Source organism: Schistocerca cancellata, chromosome 2, assembly GCF_023864275.1.
Source record: "Schistocerca cancellata isolate TAMUIC-IGC-003103 chromosome 2, iqSchCanc2.1, whole genome shotgun sequence".
Lineage (NCBI taxonomy): Eukaryota > Metazoa > Arthropoda > Insecta > Orthoptera > Acrididae > Schistocerca > Schistocerca cancellata.
The window spans coordinates 1115422324-1115439255 of NC_064627.1; the positions used below are offsets into that span (position 1 = coordinate 1115422324).

The 16932-nt window shown below is 38.8% G+C and overlaps 1 protein-coding gene across 1 annotated transcript in view; it reads left to right on the forward strand.

Moving 5' to 3' along the window:
- The window catches only part of LOC126163147 (ubiquitin carboxyl-terminal hydrolase 22), a 131482-nt gene that overhangs the window by 92815 nt on the left and 21735 nt on the right, over nucleotides 1–16932 (forward strand). The window lies entirely within an intron of this gene.

Below are 16932 nucleotides of genomic sequence, written 5' to 3' on the forward strand. Positions count from 1 at the left end.
TTTATTTGAAAATATTTACTATTGATCACAATACGAAGCAAGTACACACAAAGATGCAAAATACCAAAATAGTAGACAACATACAGTATTAAAATACTAAAAGATATTAATACATTTTAAGTAACAGAAATACAAATGTAAATAAGGAGGCCCTTATTGGTCACAATTATGTCGTACATATTTGTTTTTTATTTGAAAATATGTACTATTGATCACAATACGAAGCAAGTACACACAAAGATGCAAAATACATAACTGTACATGATACAAAACTTTACTGAAGCAAAATGCTTCCCCTCTGCTACAATGCACATTTGTAGTTGCCATTCGAATGATTTGTGAATGGCTGCGAGGGTGTCATGTGAGATGTCAGCGCACGCTTCCGTGATACATTGCTTCATATTGTCTGGTGTGGTTGGTATTTGAGCATACACTTTATTTGATTGCTACCTACAGAAAAATTCAAGAGGGGTCAAATCAGGAGACCGGGCTGGCCACTTCACTTCATCACATCATCCTATCCAACAATCAGGGAACTTTTCATTTAACTGCCCTGTAGCCACACGGGAAGAGTGAGCAGAACAGACATCATGTTGGAACCACATCCACTGACGCGTAGTTAGTGGTACATCTTGCAGCAAAATGGGCATTATGTTTCACAGGAACTGTGCATACTTATTGCCATTTAGTATACCCGGTATGACGTACCTCCCCACAATGACATTTCTGACAATTCTGCACCACACGTTAACACTCCACGGTTGTCGATGCTGTATCTGTCGAAGCCAATGATGGTTCTCTATTGAACAGTAATGCATCTTATACAAATTCAAATTACTGTGGTTGGTGAAAGTTGCTTCATCAGTAAAAAGCACCCGTTGAAAAAACATTGTATCATTTTGTAGGCGCTGCAGAGCAAACCGGCAAAATTCCTGCCACCGTTCAAAATCCGCACCGGAGAGTGCTTGATGTAATGAGAGCTGAAACGGGTGAAATCTATGCTGGTGCAATATGCGTAGAACACTTCTCTGACTTATACCCCATTCCGAGGCAATACGTCACGACGAAACAGTAGGGTCATTATGTGCCAACACTAGGGCGCCCTCTTCATTTACCTGACCAGTTTCAATTTTCTGCCTTGTCCTCTGTATGGCGTTCTGTGATCCCGATTCGAGTAGTTTCTTGGAAATATGTGCAAGAAGCTAGTGCATAGGACACTAACGAATGGGATACAGCTCACCATATCGCTTTATTGCTCTAATGGCATTTCTTCTGCTTTCACCATACACTAGAAGCATATCTAACTTTTCTTTGTTGGTGTACATTTCTGCTCCAAGAAACTGTGACAGAAATGCGATGTCTCATTACCCTAGCAGCACATTTATACCCTTCTATCCAGCTACCTCGTGCGTCACCTTGCGACGTTATCAAGAAGCAGGAAACCAACGCCTTCCCTGTTAAGTTCATCAGTGGTCAACAGGAAAGGTCGCATTGTCTAATGCTGCTTCGAAGGACGAATATAATATGGGAACATATCTGTGTCTCAAAAACAATTCGCCTAAATATTATAATGTACACATATTTGAAACCGTCTTTTTAAGCCCCTCATATTACGCTAAAATTTAAACAAGAAATGTGATGAATTCAAGTAGCCCCTATCCCTGCAATTCACTGTCCAAATGGAATCTTTGTATCTATTACGGTTGGGGAGATACAAGGGGTGTTATGACTTAGCAGCCTCACCCTGTATAATTAACATCTTCAGATTGGAGTGAGTGTTCACAGCTAGTGATTGGTCAAAATCTATTAGGTAAAAGTAAACATCCAGAAGTTAAACTCTCTCTATTGGAAAACTCCTGATTGATTACATTCAGCTGAACAATTTTAACTGATTACCTGTTGTGAAGAACACTCAGTCTGAAAACACTCATTATGTATTTGATTTGTACCAGTAATCAGTCATGTATGTCATACAACAGATACAGTAATTTTCTTATTTCTACATTATACCCAATTAAAGAGCATATTTGAATGTGTTAGCATGGTCCGACAGTTCTTTTGCTTCATCTCTTCCCATAAACACACTGTGTTGTTTCTTGTGTTTGTCAGTCCACTGTTTTCCAGTGGTCTTTTAGCTTTCACTGCATTATGTGTTTGCAGCTAGGATTCCAAAGGCTTTGTGTTCTCTGATGGAGTTTTCTATGGCATTCATTGCTCATAAGTCTTGCTTAATTTTTACTATCAATGTGATTTTTTTTCTTTTTTCAATTTATTATATGAAGTAAGTTTATAGTTGATCTAGTGTTGCACAATCTGCAGGCATGACTGTAGAATTTAAAGTGTCTTCTTCGTATTCCATTTGTGTACTTGTCAACTTCTGTGGATAGATTTGTGGTTTTTCTTTAATCCATATACGATTTATATTAAAGAGACCATACATTTTTCTGAAAATTTTTCATTCTCTTTTTCCATTTCCGTCAAGTTTTGAGTGGCCTCTTTCTGAGGTATATAATACTTCTAGCAAAACAACTGTCTTAATGACAAAGTTTCATTTTATATGTAATATTATCCATTTATTGTATGGATCCCATGGGTTTCGGATGTTGTTTTTCTGGAAAGCCTGCTCTGTCTCTATATCTAAGTCTGCATTTGTCATCGGCAAGTGTTTCATTGTGAACTGTTCTTGAGGTTGATTTTTGTATCTACGGGAAGGTTTCCCATTGTTTTTCAAATGTATGATGTCCATTCCAGTGGTTCATTGCTTTGATTCACTCATTGACAGCTTCAGCACAGGTTGTATTCCATCATCTATGTTTTTTTCATGTGTAATTGTCCTAACTTTGTGGCTGATGTCTGTAACGTGTTTCGGAGGTTTGGCCACTCCTTGGAATCTTTTTCTTGTAGATCATGAGTAAAAGCCTTACATTCTTCTTCAGGCAATCTGTTGCCCATGGATCTGGATCTAAGGAAATCGAATTTTGATTTGTGTTAAACAGATATGCAAATTGACGACTCCTTTCCATACTTAGACATTTTGAATCTCATACATATTTTTGCTGAAACTGCCAGATGATCAACCTGGAATTCCCCTAATAATGGATTAATGGTTTAAGTGATTCCCAAATTTTTTTAGAGGTTTCACAATCTGTGTAGTCATAAGACTCGGCGCAAATAATGTTTAAAAGCTTATTAGACATTCTGTATTTCTTATTGATGCCAACCCGTGCATTAAAATGACCTAATAAGATTTTCAAAAAATGTTTGGAGAGCTTGCTTATAGTTTTGTCTAGTGTTTCCCAAAAGCTTTCTGCTTTCTGAGGATGTTCCTTGTTATCACTATTAGTGGGAGCAAGAGCATTTATCAAGACATATGCTTTGTTGTGTGATTTCACTGTGAGGGCTGAAATTCTTTAAGATGGTAATGTAAAGTTGATAGCTGAATTTAAAACCATTTTCCTCATTGCAAAGGCAGCCAGGAGTATTGGTAAATTGTTTTCAGTTCTGTATGGCTGGTGTACCTTCTAAATATGTGAAGTTTACAGAATTTAATTGGTTGCTAGTATTAACAATTTTCCACATTAATTTCATGTAGTTACGAGCATATTCGATAATTTTCCTGTGTGTGGTTTAAAGCTGCATTTTATTTTGCTGTTGTAAAAATAGGGCTGTGTGTTAAGCCTTCAATGAATTCTAAAGCCAAATTCTGTCTACCACCTTGACAAAAAAATCCTAAAAAATTGTATTCTTACGTTAAATCAATAAATGGATTGATGCCATCTGTCCAGACACTATGACCATAATGACATTGAAACAGAGGATGATAGAGTCAAGGCCAAAATAATAAATGCCTTTTTCCAAAATGGTTTCACAGAGGAAGACCCTACTGTAGTTTCTCCTTTAATTAGTTGCATGAATGACAAAATGACAAATAACAAAATAAGTGATCAAGAGATAGAAAAGGAACTGAAATCACTCAAAAGAGGAAAGGCTACTGGAACTGACAGGATACCATGTCATTTCTATACAGAATATGTGAAAGAACTTGCTCATTTTCTACCAGCAATCTACCTTACGTCTCTAGAGGAGCAAAGCTTCCCAGTAATTGAAAAAAAAAAAGCACTGGTGACATTTCTGGAGACTGAAAATCTCCTCTGTAGGAATCAACATTGGTTCTAAAAACTGTGGTCATGTGGAACCCACCTCCCTCTGTTTGTCCATGAGACCCAGAAACCAATACATACTGGCATCCACATCGATACAATGTTTCTTGACTTCCGGGAGACATTTCATACAGTTCTGCCCTGCCACATGATGAACAAAATACGAGTGTACGGATGATTTCACAAACTGAGTGATCATATCGAAGAGTTTGTAGCAAACAAAACACAGCATTTCAGTCTGAATGGATAGATCTTCAGAAGTAAAAGAAACTAAGGATGTGTTCCATGAGAGTATTATAGGACTGTTAAGTTTCACAATATACAGAGAGAGTCACATAAGACCCCTTTTATTTCATGATTTTTTTGACAGCTGGTAGTATGCTAAGGGACATGTACTTCGGTTTGTTATAAAGAGGCCCAACTCCTGTGTTGATTGAGATATTGAAGCAAGTATGATTTTTTAAATGAAATGATATACTTTCTCTAATGGCATCCGAAAGTGCTGGAAAAGATGAGTACAGTGATATAATTCTTGTCAATTTTTTGCTTCTGGCACATCAGATGAAGCTTAGAAAAACTTTTTCAAATGTGTGTACGTTTCTAGGTTTTTGTGGAAGCATCTACAGTCTTGGTAGCCAATTTTTCACTTAAACCCTCCCTTTTCTTGATTACTTGTTAAAGTTGAAACACTAATTATGGTCATTCATACGTGATACTGATAAACAGCCTTATTCACAAAAAGAATAATAAATAAATAAAAATAAACTAGTTTATTAACTTTATTAGGTATAATAATAATAATAATAATAATAATAATAATAATAATATTCCTATTTTTGTCTGTATCCTAGATATTTATAGGCATCTGTTTTTTTCCATCGCTTCTATGCAGTCACTGTGGTTATCCAATATGTAATCTTCTTGTTTAGTATGTTTTTCCCTTGACTATGCTATTTTTCTTACATTTGTCTGTTCCAAAAGCCATATTTATATCATTGCTGAATACTTCTGTTATCTTTAGTAATTGGTTGAGTTGTTGCTGCCAGTAGATTTAGATCATCCATGTATAGCAAATGTGTGATTTTTATGTTGGTATGTTCCAGTAATATTGTATCCATAATTTGTATTATTTAGCATGTTGGATAGTGGGTTCAGAGCAAGGCAGAACCAGAAAGGACTTAATGAGTCTCCGTGGAATATACCAAGGAGACTCATTAAGTCCTTTCTGGTTTTGCCTTGCTCTGAACCCACTATCCAACATGCTAAATAATACAAATTATGGATACAATATTACTGGAACATACCCACACAAAATCACACATTTGCTATACATGGATGATCTAAAACTACTGGCAGCAACAAATCAACAACTCAACCAATTACTAAAGATAACAGAAGTATTCAGCAATGATATAAATATGGTTTGGAACAGACAAATGTAAGAAAAATAGCATAGTCAAGGGAAAACACTAAACAGGAAGATTACATATTGGATAACCACAGCGACTGCATAGAAGCGATGGAAAAAACAGATGCCTATAAATATCTAGGATACAGACAAAAAATAGGAATAGATAATACAAATATTAAAGAAGAACTACAAGAAAAATATAGACAAAGACTAACAAAAATACTGAAACGGAATTGACAGCAAGAAACAAGACAAAAGCTATTAATACTTATGCTATACCAATATTGGCCTACTCATTTGGAGTAGTGAAATGGAGTAACACAGACCTAGAAGCACTCAATACACTTACACGTTCACAATGCCACAAATATAGAATACATCACATACATTCAGCAACAGAAAGATTCACATTAAGCAGAAAGGAAGGGGGAAGGGGATTCATCGACATAAAAAACCTACATTATGGACAGGTAGACAATTTAAGAAAATTCTTTCTAGAACGAGCAGAAACTAGCAAAATACACAAAGCAATCACTCATATAAATACATTGGCTACACCACTGCAATTTCATAACCACTTCTACAACCCTTTAGATCACATAACATCAACAGATACGAAGAAAGTAAATTGGAAAAAGAAAACACTATATGGCAAGCACCCGTATCATCTAACACAGTCACACATCGATCAAGACGCATCCAACACATGGCTAAGAAAAGGCAATATATACAATGAGACGGAAGGATTCATGATTGCAATACAGGATCAAACAATAAACACCAGACATTACAGCAAGCATATTATTAAAGATCCCAATACCACGACAGATAAATGCAGACTTTGCAAACAACAAATAGAAACAGTAGATCACATCACAAGCGGATGTACAATACTAGCAAATACAGAATACCCCAGAAGACATGACAATGTAGCAAAAATAATACATCAACAGCTTGCCTTACAACATAAACTTATAAAGCAACACGTTCCCACATACAAGTATGCACCACAAAATGTACTGGAGAATGATGAATACAAATTATACTGGAACAGAACCATTATAACAGATAAAACAACACCACATAACAAACCTGACATCATACTCACCAATAAAAAGAAGAAAGTAACACAACTAATCGAAATATCCATACCCAATACAACAAATATACAAAAGAAAACAGGAGAAAAAATTGAAAAATACATCCAACTGGCTGAGGAAGTCAAGGACATGTGGCATCAGGATAAGGTTGACATTATACCAATTATACTATCAACTACAGGAGTCATACCACACAATATCCACCAGTACATCAATGCAATACAGCTACATCCAAACTTATATATACAACTACAGAAATCCGTAATTATTGATACATATTCAATCACCCGAAAGTCCCTAAATGCAATATAACATATACCGTACAGTTAAAAGGAAGTCACGCTTGATCAAGGTCCGCGTCACTTTCCATTTTTGACCAGACATAACGTCTGAGAAAAGAAAGAAAAATAATAATAATAATACCAGATTTTCTTTGCTTGTAGATGCCTGAATGCTTCCTAAAAGTAAAACACCTGCTGTTGGACAGATGTGTCTTTAGTTACTACTTGAAATTATAATTAAATGGAGTACACTTTAATTAAACTAAACATATTATTCAGAGTGGCTGAGGATGTGCCACCCACAAAATATATACTTTTCTTAATGAAATGTGCTTTTAAACTTCTCTTTAGCATGTGCTCAAATTGTTTAACATCAATGGCAAGGCATATTTGAAATCGTCATTCAAGAGGTAGACGGACAGATGAAAGTACATTGGATGATATGCTGCTACATGCTGCAATGATTCTATGGCACCTAGCGTCTGGCATAGTTATGGCTTCGTGATACACCACATCTTTCAGTGCTCCCCTTAGAAAGATATCATAAGGAGTCAAATCAGGGGACCTGGCTGGCCATTGTACTGAAGCATTCCATCCAATGCAATGGACAGTAAACCTTTAATTCAGGATTTGCATTGCAACACCACATGAACTGTCGCATATCAAGCGAGGTAGACACCACATGAACTGTCACATATCAAGTGAGGTAGAATGTTTGTAAGAAAATGTGCGTAGGGTACTTGTATTTCCATATAACACCTCTGGGATGAAATAAGATCCCATAATGGAATATCCTATAATGCCACACTGTGCCTGACGAAGCCATTGTAGATTTTCAGGTGCTCTGTTGTGCATGCTACATAAATTTACAATATCATGGTTTGTAAACGTTGCTTCATTGTAAAGAGTGTTGCCTCCCAGGCAATGCAGAGTAAACTGACCAAATTCTATATAACAGTCAAAATCACGTCCTCAGAGTGCCTGATGTAACGACAGTTGATAAAGGTGGAATTTATCTCAATGCAAGATGCGAATTACACTCGTCTGATTCCACATTCCATGGCAAATATGTCTCTTTGCTACCTTGCGGACTGATAAGCATCCTTCCAGAGCAGCTTCTGCATGTGCTTTCCCATTTGCAGTGTTTTTCCTCGTCCTCTGTTTGACATTGAAGCTGCCTGTTCATACCATTGACCCAATAATTTGGGCAGCTGGTTGGTGAGATGGACAGAGATGATCAGGATGGACATCCCTATAATGCTTTACCATTTTGACAGTATCTCTCTGAAATTTGGCTCGTAAAAGTAGCATGTCTAACTTCTCATTGGTGTTTATGTCTGCTTGCAAAGACTGTGTGTCATTGGCTTTTGGGTCATGTCAGCCATATCAACAGTGGAATGTCAATTATGGCAATAAGAATGTAAGGACAACTCGACAGTCAGTCCTCGAATAGAAAAAAATCTCTGACCCAGCCAGGAATCGAACACAGACTCGTTTGGTTAGCAATCCACCTTGCAGACTGTACAGCTACAGAGGCAGACGAAAGGATGTTGAAGCATAAATGACCTGCAGATAGACATCACAGCTCCAGCTAGTTCTGCAGTGCAGACAAGAAAACAGTCGAAATACTTGATACGACATAGCCTGGCATGAGCAGTTTACAACGTAGTAGCCGATTCTAGCTGATTTGGCATTCAGTTTCAGAATATTTCTCAGATTACTTTGAGAAGACTTTCAGTATCAAAATTAACAAGCATTATATCACTATACTCGCTTTTCAAGTACTTTCAGATACCATTAAAAAAGTATTTCAGTCCATTTAAAGAAATTGTACTTGTTTCAGTATACTGATTGATAAAGAGTTAAGACTCTTTATCACACACCAAAGCATGTGCCCCTTACCATACTATCATTTGCCAAAAACTTCATTTTGATATCTGGAACCGTTCACAAAATGAAAGAGTAATGTGTGTTACATACTCACCGCGTATATAAATGACCTAGTAGATAATGTCAGAGGTTCCGTAAGGCTTTTTGCAGGTGACTATATTGCAGACAGAGAAGTCGCAACGCTAAAAAATTGTAGCGAAATGCAGGAGTACCTGCAGGCGATACACACTTGATGCAGGGAGTGGCAATTTAAACAAATTTAACATATTGTGAATACATGGACTGAAAGACCCTTTACTGTATGATTACATGATTGCAGAAGAATCACTAGCAGCAATTACTTCCATAAAATATGTAGGAGTATGCTTATGGAGCCATCTGAAGTAGAAAGACCACATAAATTAACTGCGGGTAAGACAGATGCCAGACTGAGATTCATTGGAAGACTCCCCAAGAACTGTAGTCAATCAAAAAATGAAGTACCTTGTAAAACATTCATTTGATCAATACTTGAATATTGCTCATTAGTCTGGGATCTGTACCAGATAGGACTGATAGAGAAAACATAGAAGATCCAAAAGAGAGCATCACATTTCGTTACAGGTTCATCTAGCAAGTGTGGATGCATCATGGAGGTGCTGAGTCAACTCCAGCAGCAGATGCTGCAAGAGAGGCATTTTGCATCACTGCGTAGCCTAATGTTTAAAGTTCTGAGCTCATATGTTCCTAGAAGAGTCAACCTGTACATTGCTTCCTCCTACGTAAATTTCAGCAAAAGACCATGAAGATAAAATTAGACAGATCCAAGTCCATATGGAGCCTCACCACCATTCATTCTTCCTGCACACTGTACCCAACTGGAACAAGAAAAGGGGAAATCAAGTACACAAAGTACCCACCTTCACACCAAAAGGTGGCTTGTGGAGTATATATGTAGCTGTAGATGTGTTAGGCTCTTCTTAAGCCCTGTTTTATCCATGTATGTTATTTTCTTCATAGGGAAGGCAACTCTCTTTTATCATCTGATTACAAATCCTTGAAACATGTTTCAGCTCTCCAGGCATATCGAATTGTCATGTAGATCGACTTTGGGCTTTTCAGTTCCTTCGAGGTAGACAAAAATACTTTCCTCTTAAGACATGTTCTTCTCCTGAGGTCAGCAGCCATAGAAAGAGGAATGTTGCATATCATGACAAAAACAGATCATTTTTGTGCTATAGAGAGGAAGCAGAATATAATATTAAGAGATCAAACAAAGCAAATGACAGTCTGCAGCTTGTGAAGTTAAATAGAATTTAGTAAAACACTGTATAAGAGGGGAAGGCCCATAATTGGAGAGAGCTTTTGGTATCAAGAGAAGGGAGGGCTGAGGTGTAAAGATAGAAAGGGAAATACAAAGTAGTAAGGAAATCAGTGAATATCTATTAATAATGAAATATACTTTGAAAGAGAAGAAATTAGAGAACTACAGTGGGGAAAGGGGACAAATGCCACAAACAGCCAAAGAAACAGCATGTGTTTTAGCGAACAGCATCGTTCCACTAATGTCTGAAAGATATGGGTCTTTGAAACTTGTCACTGACTCGTAGCAGGCTACCAATTGCTGGCATGTGGAGCAACCCACAAACAGGCGGCCACATATCTCCTCCCTCTCTCATTATACCCACCAGTGTTGTTTTAGGGTCAGTAAAATACAATAAATGTGGCACTGGTGGTTTACTGACTATCAGTAAAGCAATATATTGATCCACCCACACCCCAGTTAATGTCTTTGCCTTGAGGAATGTTGCTGCAACTTGGCCAAAATCTAAATTTGCATGGATACTCTGCAAATCACACTTAAGTGCCTGGCAGACAGTTCATCAAACCACCTTCACAATAATTCTCCATTATTCCACTCTTGAAGAGCGGACAGAAAAAACAAACACCTATACATTTCCATGCAAACTGTGATTTTCCATATTTGATTATAATTAGTATTTCTTCCTATGTAGGCTGGTGTCAACAAAGTATTTTCACATTCAGAGGAGAAAGTTGGTGATTGAAATTCTGTAAGAAGATCCCAATACAACAAGGAATGTCTTTCTTTTAAATATGTCCACTCATCCTGATTGAGGTGTTCCATTGTTTACCTGAACCACTGTGGGAAGTGGTTCCTATGCCTGGCATGGCCAGTGCATCACCCAGTATGTTCCAAGAGTACTAGTGTTCTTGCTATAGTGGGTGATTCACATTCATTCATTCATTCCCTTTCCCTCAAGATTATGTTGTGTTGTGTTGTTGTTTCTCTACTGAATCTAGAATCTATTGTAGATGTCTGGAGCAAAAAAACATGCCCAGTAGTTGGAAGAAAGCATGGGTCACACCCATCTACAAGAAGGGTAGCAGAAGTAATCCACAATACTACTGTCTTATACTTTTACTTGTTAATAAAATAAGTAACCAAGTGATCCAATGACATTTTGCTGATTTTGTTATATTGTACAGGTCCTAGGATGTTTTATGTAGCTGTCCAAACTTAAAAGAACCATTAAGTCTTAAATGCATCTTGATATCATACTGTGTGTGGTTTAAGGCATATTTTTACTTCCACTTTTTCATCCCTAAAGCTGAACAAGGTGGCACAGTCACTCAGATGGTAAACACATTCAGGAGCTATGCAGTTCAAGTCCCTGTCCACCCATCCTGATTGAGATGTTCCATTGTTTACCTGACATCAGTTTGTTGTAGAATCTTAGAAAATGTTGTGAGTTTGAATTTAATGAGGTACCTTGAGCAGAATGACCTCCTTCATGTTAACTAGCATGGATTCTGAACGTATCGAGCATGTGAAAACCGACTCACACTTTCTTCACATGACATACTGAAAACAGTGGATCAAGGCAGACATGTAGTTGAAATATATCTTGTTTTCTGAAATGCATTTGATTCAGTACCACACGCACACACAATTGTAAGGGGTATCAAGCAAAATCTGAATGATTAAGGGTTTTTTTGGAAGGGAGGATACAGCAAGTTATTTTGTAGAGAGAGTCATTGACAAATGAAGCGAACTTCAGATGTGCTCTAGGGAACTGAATTGGGATCATTCCTGTTCATTTGTGTATTAATGACCTTGCAGGCAAAATATGATATCAGACTTTTTTCAAATTGTACCTGTAATGAAGTACCTTGGAATGATCACATGGCTCAGTCACAGATAAATATGGTGGCACATTGCTGTTAACTGGTAGAGTACTAGAGAAATACAAACAAGTCTACAAAGGAGACTTTATACAAAACTGGTGGTCACAGGATTTGTTTGTCACATGGGAGTGTATCGCAAAGATGAATTGGCAGACTCTTGAAGATTACACAAACTATCCTGTGCAAACCTACTTACAAATTTTTAGAACCAGCTAATGCAGGAATATAGTGCAACCACACACATATCGTTTCCATAGGTATTGCAAAGATAGAATTAAGCTAATTACAGCACTCTCAGAAACATTTTAGCAATCATTCTTCTTGTGCTCACTATGTGAATGGGACAGGAAAAAACCCTAACAACTGGTATGACAGGACATACTCTCTATCTTGCACTTCAGTGTTTCACAGAGCGTAGATGTAGATCTGCAGGTCATAAGCAATAAATTACGGTCAAACTCCATATCTGCCATTGGCAATATTTTGCTGTTTGAAACTTGGTTTCAAAATCTCTATCCTATCTGTATGTGAACAATGGAAAATCCAGGATGTAATATAAGAATATTATGAAAAGGGAAGTTGCTACTCACCATATAGCGGAGATGGTAAGTTGCACACACAGGCACAACAAAAAGACTCTCACAATTAAAGTTTTCGGCAATTGACACCTTCGCCAACAGGAGACACACATACACGTGTGCTCGCCCCCCCCCCCCTCCCCACACAAACGTGTGTGTGTGTGTGTGTGTGTGTGTGTGTGTGTGTGTGTGTGTGTGTGTGTGTGTGTGTGCGCGCGCGTGTGCGTGTGCGCGCGCAACTCATACACATGACTGCAGTCTCAAACAACTGAAACCATGTGGTTTCATGTGTATGTGTGTCTATTGTTGTTGTTGACGAAGGCATTAATCACCGAAAGCTTTAATTGTGAGAGCCTTTTTGTCGTGCCTACCTGTGACTCAGCATCTGCGCTGTATGGTGGTTAGCAACTTTCCTTCTTATAATATTGTTACCTGTATATGATTTATTTGAAGCCTTTGAGTTTCAGCTAGTCTCCTCAAAGTATAAAAACATTATTCATTGTTTTAAACCAAGTGTTGGGAATTATTAAATTGTTTTGATGCCAAAACCTACCTGGTGGCTATCCCTTTCATTCCTTTTTCCACATGCCTGTTCTCTCACGCTATACTTTTACTTGTTAATAAAATAAGTAACTAAGTGATCCAATGACATTTTGCTGATTTTGTTATATTGTGCAGGTCCTAGGATGTTTTATGTAGCTGTCCAAACTTAAAAGAACCATTAAGTCTTAAATGCATCTTGATATCATACTGTGTGTGGTTTAAGGCATATTTTTACTTCCACTTTTTCATCCCTAAAGCTGAACAAGGTGGCACAGTCACTCAGATGGTAAACACATTCAGGAGCTATGCAGTTCAAGTCCCTGTCCACCCATCCTGATTGAGATGTTCCATTGTTTACCTGAACCACTGTGAGAAGTGGTTCCTGTGCCTGTCATGGCCAGTGCATCATCCAGTATGTTCCAAGAGAACTAGTGTTTGTGCTATAGTGGGTGATTTACATTCATTCATTCCCTTTCCCTCAAGGTTATGTTGTGTTGTGTCATTTCTCCTTGATGTCATGAAATATTTTTCATATTAGTAGAATATGTTTCCTGATAGTATAAAACATATGAACAGTCACATCCAACAAATAGATTTGATGCCAGACTGTTTAGTATGGTGACTGATGTGCTGACAATATGCAACTTACAGTTAAATGCAAATTCTCACCACCCCCCCCCCCCCCCTTAAAACATTCAAAATATTGTTACCTGGGATTAATTGGCTTATGGGACACATTTTGATAAAAACAAATTCTGATTGCAATAAAAAGTAGTAGTACTGCATTAAATTGGTTAGTGAAAGTAGGAATAGGGAAAGTTCCCACTTTAAGCTAGAAATGACACTAAGTACTCAGTTTTATTGACAACAAATTACCATAAATTATTGCATAGGTTTTGTGAGCAGTCAAATGTTGTTTGCAGTTAAATGAGAAAGGCATTATAAGAAGTAAAGTTTTAATGTAAAATATAAGTAAATTGTAGCTGTAAGAAGTAAGTTGAGCATTGCTTCAGAATGAAATTTTCTCTGTCCAGCACAGTGCATGTTAAAAGAAAACATCTTGCCTGTGTGGTAAACACTTTTAAATACAAAGTAAAACTTTCAATCTGGAAACAATTTATAAGCTCTACATAAATAATTGTTATCTTTTCTCCCAGGAATGGTAGCCCAACAAGCTGTACAGGACATCTTTTATAGTGTTTGGAAGACCAGGAGAGTAGTACTGGCTAAATCAGTTCAAATTTGAGTCAAAATCTATTTTACTGGTATAGTTTTTCACACAAAATGCCAATGTTTGGGCTTGAAATTGGTCATATTTTCTATCTGTTCAGACACTTCAGTTATTAATGGTTTACAAATCATTTATCTTAGGATGGGCAAAATGTTTAGCTGATCAACAACTAGACTCAAGATAGTTTGGGATTCTTAATTGTGGGCTACATTGTTTTAGGGTTTCTCTTTTTTTAATATATGATGGGAATTTTGTACTGGTTGATAAAATTATTCATCGGTAGATAATTAGAAAAGGAAGCTTCATGGATGAAACACACACTCCAGTTTACTTGAACGGTGTACAATAATTTTTGGTGATGCTCCTAATAAAACCTACTAGAGTTGATAAATACTACTCAGTTTTACACACAGTTACTGGTTTCCACATTTGTGTGTTATTGTATTCACTCATACTCTCTCAATTAATGAATCAGAACAATCAGTGTCTCTCTCTCAACACTATTCAGTATGACTTACTCCATACTCCTGGGTTCCTGACAGGCACACCAAAAAGACTGATATACACTCCTGGAAATGGAAAAAAGAACACATTGACACCGGTGTGTCAGACCCACCATACTTGCTCCGGACACTGCGAGAGGGCTGTACAAGCAATGATCACACGCACGGCACAGCGGACACACCAGGAACCGCGGTGTTGGCCGTCGAATGGCGCTAGCTGCGCAGCATTTGTGCACCGCCGCCGTCAGTGTCAGCCAGTTTGCCGTGGCATACGGAGCTCCATCGCAGTCTTTAACACTGGTAGCATGCCGCGACAGTGTGGACGTGAACCGTATGTGCAGTTGACGGACTTTGAGCGAGGGCGTATAGTGGGCATGCGGGAGGCCGGGTGGACGTACCGCCGAATTGCTCAACACGTGGGGCGTGAGGTCTCCACAGTACATCGATGTTGTCGCCAGTGGTCGGCGGAAGGTACACGTGCCCGTCGACCTGGGACCGGACCGCAGCGACGCACGGATGCACGCCAAGACCGTAGGATCCTACGCAGTGCCATAGGGGACCGCACCGCCACTTCCCAGCAAATTAGGGACACTGTTGCTCCTGGGGTATCGGCGAGGACCATTCGCAACCGTCTCCATGAAGCTGGGCTACGGTCCCGCACACCGTTAGGCCGTCTTCTGCTCACGTCCCAACATCGTGCAGCCCGCCTCCAGTGGTGTCGCGACAGGCGTGACTGGAGGGACGAATGGAGACGTGTCGTCTTCAGCGATGAGAGTCGCTTCTGCCTTGGTGCCAATGATGGTCGTATGCGTGTTTGGCGCCGTGCAGGTGAGCGCCACAATCAGGACTGCATACGACCGAGGCACACAGGGCCAACACCCGGCATCATGGTGTGGGGAGCGATCTCCTACACTGGCCGTACACCACTGGTGATCGTCGAGGGGACACTGAATAGTGCACGGTACATCCAAACCGTCATCGAACCCATCGTTCTACCATTCCTAGACCGGCAAGGGAACTTGCTGTTCCAACAGGACAATGCACGTCCGCATGTATCCCGTGCCACCCAACGTGCTCTAGAAGGTGTAAGTCAACTACCCTGGCCAGCAAGATCTCCGGATCTGTCCCCCATTGAGCATGTTTGGGACTGGATGAAGCGTCGTCTCACGCGGTCTGCACGTCCAGCACGAACGCTGGTCCAACTGAGGTGCCAGGTGGAAATGGCATGGCAAGCCGTTCCACAGGACTACATCCAGCACCTCTACGATCGTCTCCATGGGAGAATAGCAGCCTGCATTGCTGCGAAAGGTGGATATACACTGTACTAGTGCCGACATTGTGCATGCTCTGTTGCCTGTGTCTATGTGCCTGTGGTTCTGTCAGTGTGATCATGTGATGTATCTGACCCCAGGAATGTGTCAATAAAGTTTCCCCTTCCTGGGACAATGAATTCACGGTGTTCTTATTTCAATTTCCAGGAGTGTACATTGTAACTTTTGGTCAAAGCCTTCTTCAGCAAAGAAAACACATGTGCATTCACCCCCCCTCCCCCCCGCACACATATGATTGCTACCACAGGCAACTCCTGTTGGTGGTTGCATGTATGAATTTGTGTGCATTTTTTTGCTGAAGAAGGCTTTGGCCGAAAGCTGTAATGTGCAACAGTCTTTTCTTATGTGTGTCTGCAACTAAACAGGTCGTGTTTACAGCAAGTAGTGGTCTATCCTTTTCCTAATATTGTTAATATTCCAACCTGGAGTTTCCATTATTTGTTTTATTCATTACTCTGGTAACTTTACAAAGCTTCTCTTTATATTTTGACGGTGAAAACTTAATATCAGTGGCCTAGAGGCTGTAGTCATTTTTGTCATTGTCGATTTACTCAATATTCCTAAATTTGTGGTGTGCAGATCATTGCTTTTCACACCAAATACATTATAAACATTTTTTTTAAATACTTTTCCTGACCCAAAAATTTGTTCAAATTTTATTATGATTAATTTAGGTATAAACTTGTTTACTTTTCCGTAGTGAGTGTAATAATGTGTT